Source organism: Pseudophryne corroboree, chromosome 2, assembly GCF_028390025.1.
Source record: "Pseudophryne corroboree isolate aPseCor3 chromosome 2, aPseCor3.hap2, whole genome shotgun sequence".
Classification (NCBI taxonomy): Eukaryota; Metazoa; Chordata; class Amphibia; order Anura; family Myobatrachidae; genus Pseudophryne; species Pseudophryne corroboree.
The window spans coordinates 809,892,204-809,907,495 of NC_086445.1; the positions used below are offsets into that span (position 1 = coordinate 809,892,204).

General features: G+C 41.6%; 1 long non-coding RNA gene across 1 annotated transcript in view; it reads right to left on the bottom strand.

The window, feature by feature from the left end:
• Positions 1 to 2,286: 2,286 nt before the first annotated feature.
• The window catches only part of LOC135051273 (uncharacterized), a 183,553-nt gene continuing 170,547 nt past the window's right edge, over positions 2,287 to 15,292 (bottom strand). Inside the window, exon 4 of the long non-coding RNA XR_010242152.1 lies at positions 2,287 to 2,536. This is a non-coding gene — a long non-coding RNA (uncharacterized LOC135051273). The remainder of the gene's footprint in view (positions 2,537 to 15,292) is intronic.

Consider the following 15,292-nt stretch of genomic DNA (forward strand, 5'->3'; position numbering starts at 1 on the left):
ACAGACAATTCTCATTGTTCCAGATTGGCCGCGGAGCGGAAAAGAGCATTCTGGAGGAGGTCATTCCTACTCTGATAAAGGCTAGGAAGGACGTGACAGCTAAACATTATCACCGTATATAGCGAAAGTATGTTTCTTGGTGTGAGGCCAGGTATGCTCCTACGGAAGAATTCCATCTGGGCCGTTTCCTTCACTTCCTACAAACTGGAGTGAATTTTGGCCTAAAGTTAGACTCCATTAAGGTTCAGATTTTGGCCCTATCCATCTTCTTTAAGAAGGAATTACCTTCTCTCCCAGAAGTACAGACTTTTGTGAAGGGAGTGCTGCATATTCAGCCTCCTTTTGTACCTCCGGTGGCGCCTTGGGACCTTAACGTAGTGTTGAGTTTCCTTAAGTCGCACTGGTTTGAACCACTTAAGACAGTGGAATTAAAATATCTCACTTGGAAAGTGGTCATGTTGTTAGCCTTGGCTTCGGCTAGGCGAGTGTCGGAATTGGCGGCTTTGTCTCATAAAAGCCCCATCTGGTTTTCCATATGGATAGGGCGGAATTGCGGACCCGTCCTCAATTCTTGCCTAAGGTGGTTTCATCTTTTCATATGAACCAACCTATTGTGGTGCCTGTTGCTACCCGAGGCTTGGAGGATTCCGAGTCCCTTGATGTGGTCAGGGCTTTGAAAATTTACGTGGCCAGAACGGCTAGGGTCAGAAAAACAGAAGCACTGTTTGTCCTGTATGCTGCCAACAAGGTTGGCGCTCCTGCTTCAAAGCAGACTATTGCTCGCTGGATCTGTAACACGATTCAGCAGGCGCATTCAATGGCAAGATTGCCGTTACCAAAATCGATTAAGGCCCATTCTACTAGGAAGGTGGGCTCTTCTTTTGCGGCTGCCCGAGGGGTCTCGGCATTGCAATTGTGCCGAGCTGCTACTTGGTTGGGTTCAAACACCTTTGCAAAGTTCTACAAGTTTGATACCCTGGCTGAGGAGGACCTCATGTTTGCTCAGTCGGTGCTGCAGAGTCATCCGCACTCTCCCGCCCGTTTGGGAGCTTTGGTATAATCCCCATGGTCCTTACGGAGTCCCCAGCATCCTCTAGGACGTAAGAGAAAATAAGATTTTAAACCTACCGGTAAATCTTTTCTTCTTGTCCGTAGAGGATGCTGGGCGCCCGTCCCAAGTGCGGACTACTTCTACAAGACTTGTATATAGTTTTTGCTTACATAAGGGTTCTCTGCTGACAATGTACCCAACATACTTGACTTGCTTCTGGCATAGTCAACACTTTTCTAAAGTTAGCTTTAGCCCTTTACTCTTCAGTTGGTCAAGTACATTGAACAACCTCTTGTTATGTTCTTGTACAGTCCTCCTGAAAATAATCAAGTCATCCAGATACACGATTACTTCATGGAAATTCATTTATTCAACTGTATCATCCTTGCAGGCCCTTTTTACCCCCTGTAGCATTCTCTTGAACTGAAAGAACATTTCAGGGCAGATGAAGGTTGTCTTCTCCGGACTCACTAGAATCTGATAGAACCCACTCCTGAGGTCTAGCACAGAGAACTATTTGCTTCCTCACAGACAGTCAAGTGCCTCATCAACTTTAGGAATTCTGTACTGATCTGTCACAGTTCACTTATTTAGGGAGGATTCAATTGTTTCTCCCCCTGTGTTCACCACTAGATAGCGCCCAGTGGAGCAATTCAATTGTTGCTCCATTCGGGCACCCTAACACATTTCAGCTCACAGACCCCCATGCTTGCAAGCTTAAATTTGTGAAAAGTGACCTGTTTGGGTGGCAAAATGGCACTTTTTACAATCACACCTATTAGTTTAGTCGGGTTTAGCTGATTTATGTGGCTAAACCCTGTTTATCGCGATTGGCGCGATAAACAGCATCAATTGAATTTCACCCCTGGGATCTCCCATCACTTTAGATGGGAGATTAGGTATGATATCAATTGAATTCCTCCCTAAGAATTCTATAGTCCATACGTATCTGAATATCACCATTCTTCTTATGGGCCACCACTACTGGAGAGGCCTATGGACTTACTGATTTACAGTTAACATCATTCTCCAGTGGACCTTTCATTTGACTTCTTACAGTACATCATAATTCTGATTTCTTGGGAGTTTGGTTGGGAACACATTTGAAACAGAAAAGTTTTCCACTAGATGGTACAATTTAAAAATACTACTTCAAAAATTGCAGCTACACAAATAAAGAACTTATTGCAAATATATGTATAAAATGTGTATTCAACATCATTAAACACTTTCATGTATAGCAGCAAATTGCTTCTGTATATTTATTTTCAAATTAGACTGCAAACAAGAGGATCGCAACAAAAATGGAGCATCAAGCAAATGCAGTATTAGGAATTCAAACACAAATACAGTCCTGTCTCTACAACTAAATGGAAAAATCCGAAGTAAATGTTCTTACAACTGCAACTGTTTCCAAAGTCCAGGACCTCAATATCTCTGGAAAGTAGTCAGTCCATAGTCCACCAGATAAGATACCTCCAGCGACTGATATATATAAAAAGATACAAGAGGTTTCCTGTTAATCAAAATAATGTAGTGACATAAGAATCATTAGCTTCTCTTTTAAATCAAATGAAAGCAGTATTATAATAATCACCGATATTTGACATTATTACAAAGTTCTAATATGTGCACAAATATCTGTTTATTAAAGCACACCAAATATACAAATGATAGAAATATGAACAAAACCAACCTATATGCTGTATCTATATTCAAATAAATACTGGCTACCGCTTGCTTCCAGGGTCGCGGCGGCAGGTTTAACACCCTTTTCATGGACAGACCATGCGGGCCTTATATTCTTTTAGATGCATTTTCGTCCCAACACAGATCCCGCTCATGGCGTTTGGATGATAATATGTTATTGGACCCCTCATTTTTTGAGGATGTTAAGTCTGCCATATCTAAGTACTTTGATTTTAATTTGACTGATGAGGTGTCTAAGGGGATTATCTGGGAAGCACACAAAGCAACAATCAGGGGTAAATGTATTAGTAGGGCAGTGTTCCGAAAGAAGCAAGCCCAAAGAGAAATTTCTCAACTTGAAAATGAAATTTCCTCACTTCTTGATCAACATAAGCAGAATCCCACGGCACCTCTGCTGATTGAGATCAACTCTCTGAGGGGTAGACTTAATACCATTCTCTCTCGCAAATCTGCTAATATTTTAAAAAGCTCCAACAAAAATATTATGATAAAGCAGACAAGGCTGATTCTGTCTTAGCTAGTAAACTTAGACAAAAGAGGACATCTGGTTTGATTGCTAAAATTAAGGGACGCAGTTCAGGAGCGATTACTTACGATCCTATGCGCATAGTTTTAGAATTTCAAACATATTATGAGAAGTTATACAACTTATCTAACCCCCCCTCATCAAGACCTACCTTCTATTCCTTCTCTGTCCACTTTTTTCTCTAACAAATTACTCCCCCTCTTAAGTGACCAACAAGTATTAGACTTGAATGCTAATATAACAGAGGAGGAGATTTTATCTGCCATTAAGGGAATGAAATCTAATTCTGCTCCAGGCCCGGATGGTTTCACACCTCAATACTATAAAAAATTTGCATCCATTCTCACTCCTTTCTTAAAAAATGTTTATAACGCTCTTCTTGATGGTGCCTCTCTTGACCCTTTAACCTCCTTGGCCAGCATAGTTGTAATCCCAAAGCCGGACAGAGACCTAGAGTTAGTCTCTAACTATAGACCTATCTCACTGTTAAACGTGGATATGAAAATCTACGCAAAAGTATTAGCGAATAGGCTAGGTCCTTTACTTCCCTTCCTGGTCCATCCGGGCCAAGTCGGCTTTATAAATGGTCGACAAGCTTGTGACAACACCCGCCGTACAATTGACATAATACATGCAATTCATAAGCAAAAATTTCCGGCACTGGTCTTGGGACCCGACAGAGGTGCCCTCTATCCCCTCTTATTTTTGCTCTATCTATTGAACCTTTGGCTGCATACATTCGAGCTAATCCAAATATAAAGGGTATTAAAATAGGGACTAAAGAATATAAAATTGCTCTTTACGGGGATGACGTCTTACTTACCATCTCAGATCCACTTCATTCTTTGCCCCATCTTTTTCAAGAAATTAAAGATTATGGAGCCCTCTCGGGTTATAGGATCAATACAGGAAAGACTGAGGTTCTTGATTTCTATATTTCTCAAGCTGTTAAAGACTCATTAGAGCAATCTCTCAATTTTCATTGGAATAGGTGAGATCTTTCCTATTTAGGGGTATCCATAACCAAGAATTACTCGCATCTTTATCAGGCTAACTATCCAAAATTACTAGCTCAACTTTAGAGAGATCTTGAAGACTGGGGAAGGTACCATATTTCTTGGATAGGGTGAATTAATGCCATCAAAATTAATTTATTACCAAGACTACTTTACTTATTTCAAACATTACCAATTCAAGTTCCCCCCTGTGTCTTCAAGGGACTCCAAAATAATGTAATGACATTTATTTGGTCAAAGAAGAAATCCAGAGTGAAACGCTCAGTGATTCAAAGTCACACTTCCGAGGGTGGATTGGGTGTCCCTAATTTAAAATCCTATTACATGGCAGCTAGACTAGCACAATGCATGCTTGGAATAGGCCTAATTCTGAAAGAATGTGGGTTGAGATAAAATCAAATGACCTCAATTTACACTCCATATCCTCTCTATTATGGATACCTAGAACGTCACGTCCTAAAACAATTATTAGTCATCCAGTTGTTTCACATACATTAGATGTGTGGGATATGGCAAATAAGCAATTTAACTTAGCCCCTGCTCCTAGTCCTCTGATTCCGCTGTTTGATAATCCTCATTTTTGACCAGAATGCTTTGCCTCTTCTTTCAATTGTTGGTTGAATGGCGGAATCAGACTACTTAACGATATTACTCAAAATTCATCTTTCCCCACATTTGCAGACTTACAAGCTAAACACTCTATCCCTCATAAATCTTTTTATCAATACTTACAGATTAGACACTTTCATCCTGCGTTTTTTTCTCAACTAAGTGCTAGACCTCTTTCTTCAGTAGAAAACTTTTGTAACATTTTGTAAAGCCTCCACTAAAGGGCTTATATCTACTCTGTCCTCTTTGCTATCTCCCCTATCTACAGGGTCTAAAGATTCTCATGAACAGGCATGGGAATCCAATCTGGGGGAAACACCTGATAAGGATGATTGGTCCACAATTTATTCTAGAGTGGCCTCTAGTTCTATATGTGTGAGATTGAAGGAGAACGCCTATAAACTTTTCTACAGGTGGTATTATGTCGCAACTAGACTTAACAAAATGAATCCTGAGATCTCCCCATTGTGTTGAAGATGCAAGAGTATGGACGGTACATTTCTACATATATGGTGGACATGTCCAATTTTAATTCCCCTGTGGAGGGAGATGGCGGCCTTGGCTTCTTCAATCTTGTCTATCCCTATTCCTTTTAAGGCCAACTATTTCCTTTTATCAATGGATATTCCTGAGGCTACACGTCATCAAAACAAATTATTTACTCACATGGTCCTTGCAGCTAGATTTTGTATAGCAGCGCAGTGGCGGTCCTCAGAACTTCCAAAATTAGATGAGATTATAGCTAAATATGGCATATTTATTCGATGGAACATACTACTAGTATTTTGAAGAACTCTTCTCTGTCATTTATTAAAGTATGGAGCCCCTGGACCTCCTTTTTTAACATTCCCCTCACTTTTACTTAAGGTGGTAGCACACTCTCCAGTGTATATTGGACCAGATTAACATCCCCTAGTTGACTAGATTTATTGCTTGGGATTTGGGATGACCAGTTGGATTGATTCCTCCCCTTCCTTACCTTTTGTTGTTTTCTTTCTTCTCTCTTTCTTCTATTTTCTCTCGTTCTACTTTTTTCCCCATGTATAGTTTTTTTCGTGACCTGCTATAGTTACTCTGAGTTTTAGTTTCTCTAGTGACTTTTTTCTTTAATTACTTTTTATAACAACAAAACAAAAAAGTGTAGACGACACAATGGAGTTTCAGCAACAATTTGTTTCTTAGTTTTGATATATTTTTTGCTGTGTGTTAAAAATGGCTCACATAGATACTCTAACTATGCTTTGTTATAAGCTGTTTGTTCACATTTTTGACGGCCTCTGCGTAGGTCGCTTGTGTATTCACTCATGTCTTTGATTTCTCACTAATAAAATTTATATTTAAAAGAAAAATAATAATAAATAAATACTGGCTTTGAAATCTAAGAAGCATTGATTGCCCTTTTAATGATTCTTCGTATTTTCCAAAAGCTAAGGGTAGCAGTTGATTTACCAACGGACACAATACCGACGATCATAATTCCGACTCCCATTGACCGACAGTCAAAATACTGACACCATCAAAATACCGACATTCATTGTGCCGACGTGTTCAAAATATCGATATAGTCAGAATACCAACATTTGAAATGCCAACATATCAAAATGCCGACATGATTTTTTAAAGAATTTTTTGCCCAAAAACAGACTTGTTCATACTTTAGCATCCCAGAAGGACTTGGAGGGGGAATATAATAGTGTGCCGAGTGCAGCGAGGCACCGTGCCAGAAGCATGGCAAGCGCAGCGAGCCATGCGAGGGGATGCGGTACACATAGACGGTGTCCATGGCAACCTATGTCGGCATTGACACCAAAACCCCCCAGAAAAAGCCATGTTGGTATTTTGACATGTCGGAATTTCAAATGTTGGTATTCTGACTATGTCTGCATTTTGAACATGTTAAAACATAACACTCTGTGGAACAGAAATGTAAAACAAACTCTTACATAGAATGGAGTTAAAGAACAGAAACTCATTAAGCAAAAATAAAGGTGAAGGGTTACCAAATTCCGTAAATTATATATATGCACATAAACATAGATTTACTCACATGCCATGCAAAAACATATACACATACAAACACAAAGCTCAATAACAATATGGCCAAGAAAGAACAACCACCAAACAAAAATGGTGGTTTGGAGGGGTACGTGTTGGGGAGGGATACAGAGGTCAAGTCTGTGATTCCAATGGGCAGATAAATAAGGGGGTGAATTATGCTCACGAAAAGCAAATGTTAAGGCTTAGGGGGAGATGTACTAAGCAGTGAAAAGCGTGGAGAAGTAAGCCAGTGAAGAAGTTGCCCATGGCAACCAATCAGCTGCTCTGTATAGGTTTATAGTATACAAACTGTAAATGTTACTTCAATGCTGATTGGTTGCCATGGCTCACTTCTCCACTCTTTTAGCTGCTTAGTACATCTTCCCCTCAGGCATAACAGTGTGGATGAGGGGGGTCATTCCGAGTTGATCGCACGGATAGACCTTGGGCAGGCTCTCTGGTGGGTGAGAAACTATTATAAATATGCCAATCACACCAGACTTGGTTGTATCTGTGGGATATGTTATAAAGGTAAGTGCTCATTTTTCCATGGTTGCCAACTGACTGCCATATCTTGTTTTAAAGCTGCTGCCGGGAGGGGGGCTCCTGTGGTTGGCCACTAAGTAACAGGCAGCATTGATGATTTATGTGAAAACATTTATTTTTTACACATCACAAACTTGCTTGATATTTGAATCTGACCACTAATTATACCCAGGTTTGATCTGATGTTTGACTGACCTATGGTGATATCAAAATGTGTACATTATTTAGCACTGACATGGAAACAGCAGCGATAGCACTAACATATTAATGTTGTAGCAGGAGGCATTACGCCTCCTGCATACACTAATGATCAAAGCTTCGTCCTAGGACGCTGCACTGGAGCATCTGCGACACCATCGGGCGGCTGTGTGACCAATGGGATCAGGTAAGCCACCCGCTGCAGGGGGGCATGTGATTCGGGCGTTGGATAAGAGGGGGTGGCAGGACAGTCACTTCAACCCCCCTAACAGCCCCCTTCCCCCGGCGGCTGTGGTTGCAAGGAGCCGGACGCACGGCAATGAATAAACTGAAAATAAACTACAGCCCTTGCAAGGGCTGCTGGAAACTGTAGTTTATGTTCAGTTTCTTCACTGCAATACGCCCAGCTCATTGCAGTATAGATGTCACAACTGAGGGTCTGGGCTGACAGGAGGAAGCCTCAGTTGTAGGGGCTGAGATGTAGTGGAACCTGGGAGGTTGAATCAGACCCCTGGACATGTAAGGAACACGTAAGAAAGTTGCCCGAAGGCGTGACCAAGACAACCAGAGTAAAAGTCAATAATGATTTTTTTAAGATGACTCCATGAATCACAGCAGTGGTAAAAGAATAATGCAATAAGCAATAACGTATAACACAGTTCCTGGATACTACGGGTTGGCAATGGCCACAGGGCTCTGGTAGCAATAGGTACAGTTCTTAATGTCCTTGAGATGGAAAGTCCTTACCAGGCCCGGACGTAGTAGTGAGAATAGCCAAGGAACACGCCAGCTGATGTTAACAGTAAGCTGGTACGTTGTTGTTGGAGTAGCTGCTGTGGGTACTGGTTGGAACCAGTCAGGTGTTAACACGGAGTGGATGCTGGGTGGTACCAGCCAAAAGGTAGTATGAAGCTTGAGAGCGAAGAAATACTGGTACCGGTGGTTTGTGGAAATCTGCTGGGAAGCACCGGCACTTTAAGAAATGCTGATCGCTGCTGGAAGCAGATGGATCTATAGCTGGAAACTGGAGTAGTCACGGAGGACTGGAGAGTCAGGCTGCACCGCAAGGTGGTAAGCTGGTGCGGGTCTCAAAGTGGAAGCTGGAGACAGGAGCTGGAAACCTGGAAAAACAACAACAGGAGAGAGAGACTGGAAACAAGGTTTGACAACCAAAGCACTGACGCCTTCCTGGCCCAGGCACAGGATACTTATACCTGCAGCAAGGCAGGCATTGGCTGGGCAATTATGCAGATTCCAGTGGAGCAGCGGATTGGTGGAAACTGAGGCATGTGATAGAATCCAACATGGCTGCGCCCATGTTAGCACTTGGAGGGAAAAGTTAGTTAGAGAAACCATGTGGAGATTCAGCAGTAATGGCGGCACGGACCACGGAGGGCAGGAGACGCCACACTGACAACTTGCATACTGGAACCACATGGATGACAGCGGAGGCCGCGGCAGGCATGAGACGCCCCACTGACCAATCTGTATACTGGAAACACAGGAACGGCGGCGGAGGACTGGAGACGCCATTCTGAGGCCTAACATGGGACCGCTTGTGACAGCGCTTTAAAGTGACAGGAGGGAGATGTACAGTGTGGACATCAGCAACGCAGGCAAGATCCGGCCCTGGGACGCCGAGCCAGCCTCAGGAGACATCTGAATGGTAAGTAATGGCGTCCAGATACCCGGATCGTGACAATAGAAACTGAAAATAAACTACAGTTCCCAGCAGCCCTTGCAAGGGCTGTAGTTTACTTTCAGTTTATCAATTGCAGTGCGTCCAGCTCCTTTCAATCTCAGCCGAAGAGGGAGGAGGTGTCAGGGGGCGCCAGATGAGGATCACTGGGGGCAAGTTACCTCATCCCCCCAAGTATTTCATCAGCCACAGTGCAGCCGGAGGTGCAGTCGAAAAGTGGGCGGGGCTACAAGGCACTGCACTGTCAGTGCAAACATAGCCAGTCAGCCCAGCCAGCCAGCATGGGAGGGGAGGAGAGGAGAGTGGAGACCTCACTATCCAGCATCATCCTGAGACTGCCTAAATGGTGAGTGTGACTCAGGAAAGGGGCACTGTATGTACTTATGTGTGCGATTACTCTCTCTCCCTCACCTCTCTACCCCATCTCTCTCCCTCCCTCTCTCCCTCGTGGGGGCAGCGTAATGAGGGGTGTTCACTCTGCATTTGTATGTTTTAGCTCTGGCTACTCTGGTTTCTTCCAACACAGTCCAGGATACTAGCAGGTTACTTCGCTCCTGACAAAAGTGAACTCTAATATGTATGATAGGGAGTTTACACTGTAATGGGGGGCTGACGTTTACAAGCTAGTGAACCCAAGATGGCTGCCTCATCCACTGCTAAAACAAGAGTACTTTGAGACCTATTGGAAAAAATGCACTAGATAAATATAAAAGGATTATTAAATATTATTTGAATGCCATCTTAAATTTATGACAAATACAGAAACATTTAGGAGGTATATTTGCCCAAGGATTCTTACCTATGTGTTTTAAAACCCTAGGAATGTTGTGTTGGTTCTGCTGAGAGCTTTTTGGCTGGAGTTAGGACATCAGCTGGAACTGATGGAGCCAGTGTGTGCTCAGGCTGGAATAAAGCACTGGATACACTTAAATGGAAGAACCACTGGAGCTCTGTAGAAATATAATGCTAGGCTATGGACAACATTGCACTGGCAGCTTGTGACTCTAAACTTCAATCCCCTTCATACCCTGAGGTGGTCAGAGATTGTTCCAGAGGTCAGTTGAACAGCTGGCTGGCTTGGTTTGGCTGAGAACTGGTCACATGGCGGTGCCCATGACTGGGTTTTGGAGGGAATTCTTGCATGGAGGAAGTAGTCCTGAATGCAGGGAAAGGGGAATGAGCAGAACACTGTGGAGAGCTGGAACCAGAGACAGCATGTCATGCAGGGATTGCCATGCGAGGACAGCATAGACAGACTTCACTGCTGAGTTTAACACTTTGCAGAGTACACATACAGGAGAGCTCACACAGGTGGCTAATCAGCAGCTAGCAATATAGACTGCAGCTTGTATGCTGAACAAACCTCTCAGACAATCAACAGAGCCAAACATTATATATTAATGGGTAAGCTGGGCTATACCCAGTAAGCAGGAAACACTGGACTGCATACTATTGGCAGAGGTAAGTCATGAACAGCTATTAATACAAGAGGAACAAAGTCAGGATCATGACACTCCTCATTAGGAACACAGGTATCTCATTCCTGTAAGATGTGTCCATTGAATACTGTCATTGTTTCAAATACAAATACCTCTCTCCTGCTTTAAATTGTGTGCTTGCAATTTCACTCCAAATACTTGCTCAGGTATATAGATATCCAGTTCTGTCTCACTGTAGGAAACAATCAATGTTGTACATTCCGGATAGGTTCTGCTAATTGACTGATGCTTTTTTCTGCTAAAAGAAGTTATTTTAGAGGCATCAATTTCATCTCTGTAAGAAGTTATTTAACCCAGGCATTAAGAAGGATTAATTTATCTCCAGATGCTTTTCATTAAAAAGTATTTTTCAACACTAAAAATAATATGTACAGATTAGTTCTACTAAAGTATATTAACTATATAGTATAAATTGCACAACATATGTGATTATAATGCAACTAAAATGTTGGCTTGTGCTTTACTATATAATAAACTACCATCACTATATTGATTAGCGTGATAGCATCTAGTAATGGAACAAGTAGTCTTTACACACATCAAATAAAATGATTAATCACATTCAGACGTCCATTGTACATAATAGTTATTTCTGAAAAGTAAATCGCTATAAATACTAATTAGATGTAACTTTTTTTCTACAATATAATTGTGTGCAATATATCACCAGTGTAGTATTAAATGTTGACACACTGGGCCTGATTCATGTGTGCACGGAGGAGGGATTGCTGCTGCAGCTTTGGCAGGATCTATGTGCATGGGTTCAGTAAGCTATCCCGGCGTTCTGGATCCCGGAGGTCATGAAACGCCAGGATCTTGACAGATGGAATACTGGTGGCAAGCGCAGCGTGTCCCCTCGTGGGCTCGCTGCGCTTGCTATGCTTCGGGCCCGGTGGCGACCTTAGGTCACCACAAGGTTCTGTTCCTCCTCGGGTGGTAGTGTAGACCACCACCCGAGTGGGGTTTCCGGGCGGCGGGTGGGATTCTGATCACCGGTATATCACTGGGTGTCGGGATTCCGGCGTCGGTATCCTCACAGCCGGGATCCCTACAGCCGGGAACATGACTGCATACCACGTGCTTATCCTGTATCGGTACTGTGTGCAGCTGTGAATCAGGCACATTGACATGAATGTAAATGACTTGTTAATGCTGGCACTTTATCCCCCTGTTACTATAATACTATGACTATAGATTTATATCCCATGTACAACAAGCATTTAACAAAACATGTTAAAATTAACCTCAGCTTAACAGAAGCAGGAATGCACGAGAAACCAGCTAACTGTACTGGAATATCGTGTTACTGGTAATAGACACTTTAAGAAAGAGCTCACAATATTGAACAGCAGAGAAAATCACATTTAACAATGGTGTATCTTGTGCTTTCTCTGTGATTATTATAAAGCTGTAATTAAATTTAAATAACTAAGAGTTGGCTAACTTCCAGCTTAGAAGCTAATTCATTGGTGGATGTTTTTTTTTAAATGGTTTTAAAAAATTCCATTCAAATAATATTTGTATTTTTTGTACAACTTTGCCTTTTATTTTTAAATGAATTTCTTTCTGTATTTATTATTTATGAGCATTTATTAGCACTGTTTATTTCCTGCTTGTTGTGTACCTTTTATGCTTTCAGAGTGAAGACTCCCTAGAGCAGCATCAGTATTAGACTATTTGGGGAACAGAGACAGACACAGTGGGGTATAGTTACTAAGGTGTGAGTTTTTTAGAAGTGGAGATGTTGCACATAGCAACCAATCAGATTCTATCTATTACATACCTCCTAACTGTCCCGTTTTTGGCGTCACAGTCCCGTTTTTCACAGTCTGTCCCGCTGTCCCACCCGCAGGTCGCAGTGGCCCAAGGTGGAAGGGGGGGGGCCAGTTGGGAGGTCCCACCTGTCACTCGCTGCTCTGAGCAGGGCAGCGGTGAATAGAAGGCAATGATGTATCTGCACACACACAATTTATTCAATAATAAATTGGAACACAAGTTCCAAAAAGAACCCCTATAGATTGTTGGTAATTACCATTCTTTATGGGGGTGCTACCAACTACAGCTATGGTGAGTACAAAGAAAAAGAGAAGAGAAGGCTGTATTATCGGTGCACATGAAGAGGAGTGACCTGGTGATCACATCCACTTAAAACTTAACTTTTATTATTGTTTCCATAAAAAATAATGTGAAATTACATACAAACATAAACTACGAGCTCAGGCGAAACATAGAGGTTAAAAATGCTTGATATAGACAAAACATACAGTGTGCAATGAAAGTTAATAGATGTAATTAAAGATTAAAAAATGTGTGTCGACGTGTTTATTCTAATGTCCAAATATATATAGTATTTTTCATACGTTAGGCCAGTGGTCCCTTATTATTTCATCCACAGTTTGTCTCCCAATATTAATCTACGTATTAAATAATAGATAATGATTTTGTGGGGACTTAGACTTATATCTTATACATTCCAGTGGGACACTCACATATTATGAATGTATGTGAACATTGTGATGGTATAGTGGAAAAATACTATCTTGGAGAGTGGCAGTATAATACTAGATATAGATTCGATTGAGACCAGATATGATGAAACAGTTGCTATTACATCCAATTTAAATAAAGGATGCTCTAGCAGCTATTAATTTATCAAGTACACTGTTTATAGTGTTCTTATAATTATGCAAATATTGTACTGAAAAATGTTCTTATGGTGAATGTAGTGAGAGTTGTTAATTACATAAAGTATACGTTCCTAACACATATATACTGTAGTCCACTGTGAAAACGCAATACACCATCAAGGATATAGATCACTGATAGGGGCGATGCACTAGACCTAGTTCCAATATATACCTTGGGGAATATATATCTCCCTCAGTTTTCAATACCAACACAAATCAGATATATGACAGTTGTAATGATCAGGTGTTCACAATATTATTGTCCTTAGAGGGAAAGAACCTTCATTATTTAGGACTAGTGACACCTTCCCAACTGATCACATTTAAGTCTGTGTATTATTATTATTATTATTACATTTTATTTATAGGGCGCCACAAGTGTTTCGCAGCGCCGTACAAAGGACAGTACAGGGAGACAAAGCTTAGCATAACAGTAAATAAATAACAAAAATGGAGTGCAGGTAACAAAGAGCAACACAATTCTCAAAACATAATACAGCTTAGATGTAAGTAGCGAAGGAGTAATCATTGTACTACTTGGGGCTGGCGGCCATAGATAGAGATGAGCCTTTACCAGCAGGAGAGAAAGCAGGTAAAGATGGTCGCTGATGAAATGTGTCAAGAAGAGGGTTTAGACAAGAAAGAGGGCCCTGCTCTGAAGAGCTAACAATCTAGTGGGGAGGGGCAACAGACAGATGACATGAGGTGCAAGCAGGTAGAAGCCTGATGGTGGTATGCGAGCAAAGCAGAGATGTCAAAGGCAAGGGGCAGGGGGATGGAGGAGCAGCCTAAGGACTAGGTTATGCATTGGAGGGGTACGCTTTGATGAATAGGTGGGTTTTCAATGCCCGTTTGAAGCTTTGCAAGGTCGGGGAGAGTCTAATGGAGCGGGGGAGCGCATTCCACTGAAGGGGTGCAGCACGGGCAAAATCCTGAACTCGTGCATGGGAAGCAGTGACCAAGGCAGAGGAGAGGCGACGGTCATCAGCCGACCGTAGTGGGCGGGAGGGAGTATGAAGGGAGAGGAGGTTGGAGATGTAGGGAGCAGTGGAATTAGAGATGGCCTTGTATGTGAGGGTGAGGAGTTTGAAGAGGATTCTGTAGGGGAATGGGAGCCACTGGATCAATAGATAATGCATCAATTTCTAGATCCAATTCTAATGAATAATATACTTCAGTTTATGTATATTAGAGCCTCAATATAGGTATATTACTTGGTCAATAACTCATGCTTCGCCCTTAAATTTCCAAAGTTTATTAATATAAAAGACGGTTTTATTTAAATTGCCTGTTCACAGGTGATATTAATCTAGATACAGATTTTAAATAATTCTAGATGTTAATGTTGGAACATTTATTATATCTGTGTCTGCTAAATTGTGTCACAGATATCTCACAGCATTCATAATTTTATTCTGTGAATGCACAGTGCTCATATATTAGATTAATATTGTTGCTGTCTGTTCCCTGCCTGTAATTCAGGAGATTGGCAACTGTGTCATCTGTGCAGTCACTTAGATAGTATTACAAGTTAATATTGAAACATTTGTTGCACTTGTGTCTATTCAGTTACAGCACGTCACAGATGCCCTGCAGCATTCACAGGCTTATCATTACTTAGTGCATCTATATAAGGTTTTTATTATTGCCATCTATTTACTACAAAAAAAGGAGTTTAGCAACCTATACAATGCTGTTTAATCATTCTGTCACT